The sequence below is a fragment of the Dermacentor albipictus genome, chromosome 9 (genome assembly GCF_038994185.2).
Source record: "Dermacentor albipictus isolate Rhodes 1998 colony chromosome 9, USDA_Dalb.pri_finalv2, whole genome shotgun sequence".
NCBI lineage: Eukaryota > Metazoa > Arthropoda > Arachnida > Ixodida > Ixodidae > Dermacentor > Dermacentor albipictus.
The window spans coordinates 74817164-74828843 of NC_091829.1; positions in this window are offsets into that span (position 1 = coordinate 74817164).

Sequence of the window (11680 nt, forward strand, 5' to 3'; positions counted from 1 at the left end):
GTCCCCCACCGATGTATAACTTGTTTCCGAATAAGATTTCTTAGTATTGGACAAAAGTATGGTCAACGTGTCAATAAACCTGTCGAAAGCGCTACGGGCGTTCGCTAGGAGTGATAACATGGAAGCGCATTCTTGCGTGTTCGCGTTCGGTTAATAGTAGCGTGGTTACTCTTATGTGATATATGACCACATTCTTCCCCTTGATATCTTGGTAGTAGCGAGGCCATCAGTTTTCTGCTACACCAAAAAAACACGAAAATTGCGATTCTGTGTACTTTTACATATAGACTTTTGTGATGGTTCATTTTTGTGTGCTTGTTTTTGTTGTCGGACAGTGAAAAATAGCTGGCATCGTTGACCCTAGCAAGATCAGCCTGATTTCCATGAACGTGAGAGGGGGAAAGTACTTGATCAGGCAGGATTCCGGGTAGTTGCAACTGTCCTTTTAAGTGCGTCTTCCATTGTGCCACTGCCTTCGTTAGCCTGACATCAAAACGACAGTGTCACGCCTTGAAATATTTTTCTACAGCGATGTTTCCAGCTATCACATTAACCTTATGCGACCAGTTATTACTTCAGGCGTTCTTAAAGTAGAAGTAGTTTAGGAGGTAGACACGAACAAATAAACAAAAAACTAATTTGTTTTTACATTTTTGACGTTACACTAAATCTTGCGCCTCCTATTGCCACACTGACCCCCATTCCGGTTTAATGAAGCTTTTGTCGACCATTTTGTGAGAGGAATTACTAATATTGCAATATGAAATATTGCACCCATTCTGGACGAATAAATGCGAAAGAAATAGCGGCGGCAATATATCGTAGCGTCTGCTTCATGTTCTATTCTATCTGGTTTGAACAGGAAACGAACCGCGATTTCACACGGGACGTAAGACGAATGAATGGATAGGACGAGCTGTAACTAGCAATTAGGGTTTATAACCTTGAAGTACATAGCAGAAAAAAGTCTCATCTGTGCGCAGCTATCTATCCATATTCTATCTGGGCATGAAGCACTTGTAGGCTGGTAGCAAGTTCTACGTATGTTTGGCGTTCCCCGATCTTGGTAATTGCGTCACAGTTAAGCAGCAAATGATAAAAGGAAAACCGCCTGTCGCTGCCTGTGGTATTAATGGCGGATGCAGACATGACGTTGCGATTTCATGTGCCCAGTAGTTTAGTGCATGAGACTTAATCGGGTATGAGTTCCCGTTCTTTCACGGTGAATTTTCATTTGGTCATTGTTGTTGCTTACTTCTAGAAGGAATTCGACACGGTAACCGGCACTGCAAGCAAAAAACTGTCTTCAAATAATTTCAAGTGTTCCAACAATTCATTTCACCGTGCTCAATGTTTTCGGAAATATTTTTCAGGTCAGACACAAATGGTGACATTTAATAATGACTTTCATGGATTCCTTTACTCTTAATTCCTATTTGGCGGCACGTTTAAGGGATTTTCGAAAACGTTCCATAAAGTTGATCATAAAGAACTAGCGAATAAGTTAAGCCGTTCCAAATTGAACCAGTAATACTCTACTGCATTGAAATCTTCCTAAGAGAACTCTGTATGTCGCTGCCGACGATGCTAACTCACCTGTGGCGCCTGTAAGACCAGGTGTACCTCAGGTATAAGTTCAAGGACCTTTCTTATTTCTAGCTTTTAATAATAATTTGCCCTAATAAATCTCTTCTTCTGTTTGCCTTTTTTTACTGATGATTGCGCGACTTGCCAAAAGATGTATTCTAACACTGGTACTACTAATCTACAACGGACCTTAATAACATCGTTACCTGATGCACATTCTAGAAAATGGAATTGAAATGCTTCCTTTTCTAAATCGATATTTTTTTTACTAGCTCCTACACTATTCAAACTTAACATTCAAGTTTGCCCTAACCTAGAAGACGCTTCATCATTGGGGGTCCCCGGTCACTTTACGCTAACCAATTAGCTTGAAGCCGTGCAGAATGGCTCAACATGATTGATTATGTCAATCATCGCACTGCCAGCGCAACTACCATGAAATCCATTCTAAACCTTCTTTTACTTGCTGCTCAGACCAAACTTGTCGCGCCTCTGTCACTTTCATCAAATCTATCATTGTAATGACTTATTCAACGCCCATCAGATCACACTAGCGCCATTCATTTCATCGTGTCAAGACCACATACTGAATGTGAGCATCCCGCGTGATAACATTGTCACTTATTCCCACTCCTTTGTTCCTAAAGCATGCCACGACTGGAACCATATATCTGATTCATCAGTCATCATTACAGAGACTGACCATTTCCACAGGTCACTTGCCAGCATATTCTGAATACCGTATTTATTGCGTTCATATGTGTTCAATTTAGGCATTTTTTGTTTCTTTTTCTGCCTTTGTACGTGTAAAGACACCAATAACTTGAGCGTAGATATTCTTCTATGACGGGATTGTTTCTTTTCTGAGTGTGTTCTCGTGTTTTATTTTGCATTTGCATTTTTCCCATATATTTATAATGATAGCCCCTCCCCTCTCTGATGTATGTATGCCCGTAGGGCACAATAAATAAATTATTAATTTCTGTACTGGCACAATCAACGGCGACAAATGCGCGAAAAGTGGTAGTTGCTCAAGATTAGGTTGTATGTATGTGGAAAAGAAAGAAATGCAGATGATTGCGCTTCTGAAAAGCCCCGCGCGAGGTATTGCAGAAACACGGCAGTGGGTCGAACTCGCATCAACCTAGAGAACATAATTCCCGTATGCCGTAATGCCTGCGCCCTCTGAAATCACACTAGACAAGATCGCGGGGAAGCAGTTAGGTGAGGTCGACCTGGTTGTAAATGGATCGGCTTGGGCGTTTCAGAACTGATGGTACGTCCCGATGGGCTTGTGTTTATTCCGGGGTGGATGTTAGCACTCGAGTGCGTCTAACATTGCTAAGGTAAGCCTCCGATTGGACCTAGCGTGCGTCCAGCGCGAAATCGTGCCCACAAATGTACATGGAGGAATTTATCATTTTGACGCGTTTTATTGGGATAACAATTACATGCGCACTCAAGGCGCAGTTTATCTGTCACCGTTGCCGTGCTGTTCCGTATAAAGTCCAAGGATGACAACACCTTCGCCGCTCGTCGTATGCTGTATGTGCGAGTGAAAACACGCAAAAGAAGTCAACGATCGCCGGTCAATCTGGCGCTCGCGATGCAATAAAGCGGTGAGCAAACGCTCCGTATTACTCGAAAGGCTGTAGGGGGGGGTGGGAGGGAGAAAGGGGGGCGGCGTCGGCGCAAGGGATCTGACGATCGCGGCTCAATCTCGCGCGCCACATAAGGAGGAAAGCGGGGAGGCAGCGCGCTAGGGAGGCGGGAGCGGCTTCGACTCCGCCAACAAGTGCGTACTTTGCGCGGCCGCGCCCGTTCGCGCGCGCCGTGTCTTGAAAGGAATCTGCAGACGGCTCATACATTTGTGCACGCTATGCTCTCGCCGTTCTTGCGTTGAAGCAACAGACCGCACGAAGCTCGCATGGTTCGCTGCTGTGGCCGTGCTTTCTTGCACCAGCGTTTTGACAGCGTTTCTACCCTTATCCAGTGTGATGTGTTCGTGTTAGCTTGCTTGTCGGCGCTGACGCCATGTTTGTTAATTCAGTTAGCAAGCGATTGTTTCCAAGTTCACACGGCGGACAACACTATAATCCTTACGTTGTATAGCTGTCTGCTACTTTGCTATCGCAATCAAAGATTCGACTTTGTGGAGAAACGGTCATCTCTTTATGCGGTTCTTTACGCCTTAGCTCACATTGGAAAGTACAAAGCCGTCATTGTCTGTATGATAATTTTTTGCTAAGTCGGTACAACTTCCCTGTTGCAGAACACAGCTTCTGTTAATCTATTTTCTCGATAGCAACCCTGACCATTAGGGGAACATTACTGATGACAAACACGTCCAGAGTTAGCGGACAATTATTCTCGTCATGATACTTGCACCTTACCTCCGGACACCTCTGGGCTGTGTACGGTATTTTCGCTTCGGGAACACAGTTGTTGTTCTCTAATCACTATCCATATGTACTTCGTCTGAAATTTTTGCTTGTCTTGTAAATGCACGCAAAGCTATGTTGCGCTGAATAAATAGGCATGCACGTTCCGAAAAGAAGTCTAGGCAACACAATGTGGGTTGACAAATAACAGCGCAGACTGAGTGATGTGCGACCTTTCCCCGAAAAACTGCAAGTAACGTATAAATTAGTACTCAAACGTGCCTGTAAGAGAACACGGACAAAATACCAGTTAGGATAAAGAGTTTGTCGGCGACATTCCAATTCTTGCGAAAAGGTGAAGTTTGGCGCCAATTGCAAGAGTAGCTGGATAAACGAAAGGAGGCAAATTTGGTGAAAAATTTGGCTCAGGAACGTGAGCAAGCGGTTCCTACCACGGGTTATTAGGCATAAATAATTCGCCCGCTCATAAGGCTCTTATAACTCATTGGGAACAATTTCCGATGTAATGCAGTATATGGGCAGAACAATTAACAAACAAGTTTTGAAAAAAAAAATGCAACTGATGTCAGACACTTTTCGAGTGTCAAATATGGAATCGGCTGTTTTCGATGGACATTCTCTTAAGAATTGCATTACTGAAGAATGCATAAAAATCTAGAAGTCTCACGCTCGAAAAATGGTTTGACGCTCGAACCAATGTAGCACCACCACATATCAGTGCTGGACGAGCTTGCGTATGCAAAAATAACTCTTCGTTCATGCAACTTGTTCCTATACTATTTCGCTGTGGTGAGCAAAGGTCAAAACACATTCTTTGAATCGAGAACTTCCGATTATGCGATTCGTAGCAGCACGCGTCAGAGGTTGATTAAGTAATTTTGCGACACTTATGCAATTTTTTCCGAGGGTCCGTATTCCTAAACGTATGGCGCATTGTCATAAAATGCACCTCACCTGGCTCCAGGGGCATAAGAAACAGGCGCTTTCGTGAGCTAACTTGCCTGACATCTTTCCTGACCTTCGTTCCTCGCTTTTATTTCCACGCGTGCGCTCATCACATCGTCTATTCAATTCTTTAAGCATTCAACGCCTTCATGGTTCTACTAACGCTTTCAACAAATCTCTACTTCCCGTTGCTATAGAACAACGGAAATCACTTCCGGAATCTTTTGTTGTGGAGCAAAACCCTTCTGAATTTCGCGAGGTACTAACCGCCCATATTTGCAACTAATCATGCAAAAGCCTGTGTATGTTTTTAGTATGTTTTCAGTGGTTGCTTTTTGTTGCTTTGTGCATGACCATTTCGTCGATGTTTGTATTATTGTTTTGCCCCCCCCCCCCATCTAATACCCCACATGGGTCCCTTAAGGGAATAATAAATTATGATCACAAAGCAGGACGCCGAGATCACGTATGTATGCAAAATATGAAGCGGCTGCACGCATACAGAACGGCTGCGATTTGAAAGAGTGCCTGCGAGTCGTTCTTCTTGAGGAGCCCGGCTCTGTGCGAAAGATTCAGTAGGAGGAGAAAAGATAAAAGCAGAAGGCAGGGAGCTAAACCACAATGACGTGCGGTTGGCTACCCTGCACACGGGGAATAGGAAAGGGGATAACAAAGATGACAGGGAGAGAGAGGACGGAAGGAAAGGAGGAAATCAGTGGTGAGTTTGCTGAAGCATGGGGTCTAATAGGAATTGCATTAGTATCACAGACGTTCCCACAAGCTCGTCATCCTCAAGAAGCACAAAAGCGCCTTCACTGCTTCATGGGCCGACGAGCGACGCGGCGGTGTCCCAGGAGAACCTGCACAAGAATCGGCCACGTACTTATCCAGTTTTTAGAGATCGTTAGCAAGTTTATGTCTTTGTGGGGCATATCGGGGACAGTGGCGCAGCAGGGGGTCGATATTTTCTTCGGTGCCGCAGACCACGCATGCTGCACTATCCGTCACTCCAATTAATCTAGAGTATGCCTTTGTGAATACAACTCCTAACCAAAGGCGACAGAGACGCGTCGCTTCACGTCGAGGATGTCTGAGTGGAGGTTGGAGTTGCAATGAGGGGTTTAGTCGATGCCGTCATGTAGGTCTTAAATTTGAGGAGTTCTACTCGGTCAGTGAGGGACCACGTGGCAAGTGTTAGAGCTGCCTTGCGGCGTCTGTCCTCGAAAGCGGAATTGGAACGCTGTGTTCTTCTTGATATTCTCTGCGAGCAGCGTTATCAAGGAATCATTGCCAGGGATTCCACAATGACCAGGTACCCATTTAAAAACAACTTCGTGACCTTTGTTGCTCACTAGCAAAAATTCTAGTGCCTGTGACGCACTGCCTCCAGCGGTAGTGATTTTATCACGTGAGTACTGTAAGTCAACCGATCCAGAGCGGGACAATACGACAGCTTTACATGCTTCATGCACTGAAAGAATGAACAGAACGGGCAAAAAGGAAGCCAAGGGTAATGAGGTGAACATTACGGGGTCTTCAACTAGAGCCTGTGTGAGCAGGCAAAGCGGGAATCAGGTGAATCCAGCGAAAAAGGGTGCGCATAAGAACGGACACGCAATAGACAAGGTTTTGTTAGATCAATGGAAAGATTCCATGGGTGTGTGCTAATTCTAGAAGCTAGTCTAAGCAAAGAGACAGAGTGTCAACTTTCGCGGTGAAGCTGGCCTTTTAACAGTGGGGCTGCGCCACATTTCAATTGTTCTAATTTCTTCTAATGAACCATTTTGTAATACTTTCACAGTAAAGCGCTCCCCTCAAGCTGCCCACAATAGCCAAAATTTGCCGTAGGGCCTGAAAACCTCTGGGGAGCATTAAAAGCTATGCAAAGTATCCAAAATCGGAGTGTATATGTAGTTGAGAAAAAAAATATTGCAGTCAAATTTGGTACTTTCTTAAATAAAAATTGAAACTGCCCTTTGTAGAAGTACAAAGCACAGGTGGAAAACTCTGAAGATTCATTGCAGGTGTGATAGGAGTCATACGTTCTGAGAATTGGTGAATTCATCACGCAGTCATTGAAGGATTATCAAGCTATTAAGGAATTTCAGTCGGTTATCTTCAGGATAACTTAAAATGAGCGCCCATGCTTACAGAATTTACTTAGTGCCTCATCTGCCTACATAATCGTTTCAACGAGCCGTAGTTGACTATTTCACCCACATGCATGCATTTCTGACATTGCACGGTATAGATTAAAGAAAGTCTCAAATTGATCTGACCAAGTGTAGCGCATTTTGTGTGAAGGGATGGGACGTTCCTATCTTTAGACATCCATTTTTTTCCGGGTTTAATTACAGATGACGAGCACGCCATGATCTTTCCCCGTATGAAGCGTTCTTGTCGTAGAGATTGAGTTGTACTTGGGATACGGCGTATCGATTCTAAGTGCGCCTTCAAATCCTTTCATCAATTTCAAGAAGTTGTCCTGGAATTTCGGCCCTCGAGATTGTACAAGCTATGGACATTGCTCAAAAGGACGACATTAACTTCATCTGGATACTTGTGCAATGCGTCTGTACACGTGTTACGGGTGTGTGTGTGTGTGTGTGTGTGTGTGTGTGTGTGTGTGCGTGCGTGCGTGCGTGCGTGTGTGTGTGTGTGTGTGTGTGTGTGTGCGTGTGCGTGTGCGTGTGCGTGTGTGTGTGTGTGTGTGTGTGTGTGTGTGTGTGTGTGTGTGTGTGTGTGTGTGTGTGTGTGTGTGTGTGTGTGTGTGTGTGGGAATGCGGCCATGGCTGCGCATGGTTTTTTGCGTGGTTGAGTGCGTTATTTTGGAGGTAATCTGAGGGGGGTGCATACTTGGGCCAGCCGAGATGGCCTGTCGCGTCACGTATGCTGTCTTCCAGTGTGTCTAGGGCTGGAGATTGCCTAAGTCGAACAGGCGTTGAAGCGAGAGGCGGCTCAAAGAGCTTGACTCCTGATGGCGACTTTCATGATTTCATTGTTCATGTTTGCATTGTCGGGTGTGACAAGGTGTTGCTAGTTAGTAAGCGAATGTTTGCTGTGACTTATGGATACGATAAAACTGCGAACGTTAATATGTGTAGTTGTCTAACACTTTGCTATCAAATTTAGTGCTTCGCATTTCGGGCGAAACTGTGAACTTAATTTTTAAAGAATATGGTATTTAACCGCGCACACTAAAATTCGATTGCACAACGCATATGGCATGCGCCCCTTTTTTAAGAACCCTCACGGGCCCACATAGCAAATCTTGGTTTTACATTGGAAGCCTTTACGTACCTTCTAAGGAGTGTTCTGCCAAAACAGTTCTTCAGCTAAGTTAATTCATAGCGGAGAGATAAATATTTGAAATGACGCTAACCCATGATTGCAGGAGGCGAGCGTCACTGCCAAAATAGACAATCTTTCCACTTACCCCGTCTAGCCTCCGCAAGCGAAATTCCTTGCCTGTGCTCTCGCATACATCAGCCGGAGGGCCCTGTGACAAATATGGCACGAGCCCTGCCTTTCTTTTTGTAGCGTTTTTGGTGAGTGGTGCACTTCCGTTGATGGTATCGCGTGCGAGATGCGGCGCACGTCTGTCTCGCTTTGCGCGCGAAGCGATTTAGCGCGGTCCTTTTCGAGAACACGTCATCTGTGCCATAAGCACGAGCAATGAGGCAGCCGTTAGTTGACGAAGAAGCATGATCGCTGCCGCTGGAATACGCTAGACAACGACACAGTTTCGTTGACCGCGCGCGCGACGGCGTTACATTGGAACAAGTAGACGAAACGGAAGGACATCTCTTACCACAAGGTACGAAGTGAAATAAAAATATACGGACATTCGACTTGTATGCTTAATTGTTTCTCTTAACTCTAAGTCATGCATTGAAGAAACGTAGCAAACAAATAAATGATTTCGACTTGAATAATTTGTCAAGTCACGTGTCACAACGAGCGACGTCACAGCGCTGCCATGTACGTAGGAACCCTAGCGCGACGTACGTCGACCTTCTCGCTGGGAGGGCGGCGCCCGCGAGGAGAATCGCAAACGGCGTTTCGTTTAACATTTAAGCTCTTAGCGCGACGGATAAGAAAGTAATACTTAGGAGACACGAACGTTAGCACGCCTGGTATGCAGTGCGCTTCTTAGCTCAAGATGGTCAGACCTGGTGAGGGGACAGTCCTTGAAGGCAATATAAAATCGAAGGTAGTACTAGTTGTTCCCGGAATGCCGGCTAAATTCTGTAACCCCCTTCATGAAACACATTTAAAAGGCTCCCGCGCTGATCGAATACATAATTTAATACAAACGCTGCGGTTAAATCGGACGTTTTCGATTTCGTGTACGGCAAGCCTCTTCTTTCAAGCAATATAATCAAGTGCCTTGTTTACATCAACAATGAATTTCTCTAATGGTATAAACCATGCGTAAAATTTGAAATGAGGTACAGTCTGCGCGACCAGTTTTCATTATAAATGTAACCACAGCTACAAACTGAAAATTTTCGCCATGCAGATAACATCAAATGAGCCACATTTTCGCCACATGCGAACTCGGCGTGACGTCGAACTTTCCCAAAGCACTCGCAGACATGGTTGATAAACACCGTATAACGTGTTCGAACACTTCGTTTCTATATGTTTCTTTATTTCGACAGCGAATTGCCCTGAAGCCTTAATTCTTGATGTGTATGTCTGTAATATACCTGTGTTGCGAAGCCTGTGTAGTGTACTAATTGAAGCAGTGTGTTTTGTGGAATCTCTTATCCCGCACCCAGTGGCCATAGCTGGTTGTGTCACTGTAGCGGAGGCCAGCTTGCAGTGGCATACGCGGGCATTCCGATTGTAAGCCTGGACTTCTCCATATTACGTGGTACGCATCTGCCTAACCGTCACTGGGACTCAGTAGTCTGGGCATGTAGCAACCCACGGTAAATGCAACCAGTTCCACTTTGAGAACACAGCTGGCGTAAGAGCCGCCCCGGTCCGAAGTCTTTTAACCACAACTTCCTCCACCCTAGCAAGGTGAAGAGGGAGGGAGCAGAAGTGGGATAAGGGAGCAGAGTGTGGAATAAGAGCACTTGCCCACGCAATAAGTATGGTGGCTCAAACTGACGCTTTTGAGTCTTTGCTCGCTCATAACGCTAGAAACTGTACTGTTCGGTTTTACGCGCCGAAAGCCAGCTTTGATTCTGAGGCATGCCATAATGAGGGACTCGGAGCGACAATACCAATTTCGGGTTCTTTAAGGTGCACCTAAATTCACGTACGCGTTCATCTTTTCGTTTCTTTTTTTTTCGTCTTGTTTTGCTATTTCGCCCACGTCAAAATTCGATCGCCGTGGCCGCTGTTGAGTGTAGGACCTTGAGCTCAGCAGTGAAAAGCTTGACCCACTAAGCGACCACGGCTTGTATCACACACAAAACAGGCTCCAACGCTCACCTATAGAGTTAACAAAAATAGCTCTTGCGCCCATGCCAAGGTAAATATGCCTGGTACCGAAGCTTCCTTAGGAGCCCATACATTCAAAACATGGCGGTTCATCGCCGGTTCATGGGGCTTAGCGCCATCTGTATGTGGAGGGAACAATTCCGGCTGAAGAAAACATAACGTGACGTCATATCCGTTAAAAACAGAAGTGACGTCATTTTGTTTTGGAAGGCACGAAACTTGTGTTGTTCGCCTGCCTTTAAAGCTATATATTCGAATGCTCCGCCATTCGACTTGATGGGCGTATCGAGCATTCAGCGCCGAAAACGATGCAGCAAAAAGCCAACCGTACGGCTGTCGAAATCGCACCCCCGCAGAGAACATAATTTCTTTGGAGGCCGACGAAAGCTTTAGGTTGGAGTGCTCATGAGTGCTTGTGTGGAGTGCTTTAGGTGATGAAGTTACCCCGCGTCACCAAATTCAGAGAAACTTCAACAAGCAAGAAAGCAAAACGTGTGAGGGGGGCGTATTTCAAGAGGTGAACTTTAGAAACGCGCCTTTCTGCGCGCTTTAAGCGGTACGTTGCTCTAAGAGTGGTCGTGGCGTCAACGCCCCAGTAACGGTGGGTGCTGAAAAGAACTGCATTATTTTAGTAATAATAAAACTAAATAAACTTCTATTTACTTAATTCCTCACGAATGTGTAAAATTGACCAAGAATTTTATTAAGCGTTAATGAATGTAACTGTGTCTCGCTTGAATTAAAAAACGATTTCATCTTTTCCAATGCTTGTTCCAATCACCGCCCTTGTGGATGTCGGTGACAATGTTTACTGAACTGCTTACGCTCGAAGCTTCGCAACCTATTTGGATCGACCTTGCCCATGCAATAAAATCTACAACTGCAACACTCTTAAAACAGTTGCACCCTTTGGGGTGTGTATTTGTCCCACAACAATAATCGTCATCTGCCTTGCTGGCGTTTCCTTTCTTGAAAACTCGGCTCTGGCTACTTTCCTGTCGAGAATGCTGCGTCACACTGATAACGCGCATGCCGTTCGTGACTGGGAAGGACCGGGCTCGCAGCGTTAAAGAAAGGAGACGCGGGCAAGACAGATGACGATTATGGTTGTGGGACAAGGTACGCCCTAAAGGGTTTAAATTTTTTTAAGAGTGAAGGACGCCGCCATGTGTCTACATTGCGCCACCGCTTATGCGCCAACGACGAGATGCGATTCAGGTGAGGCGCGCAATCAACGTGATACTGAGCCCCTCTTCATTATGATGGCGGGATTTGACTCAGAGGCCTGC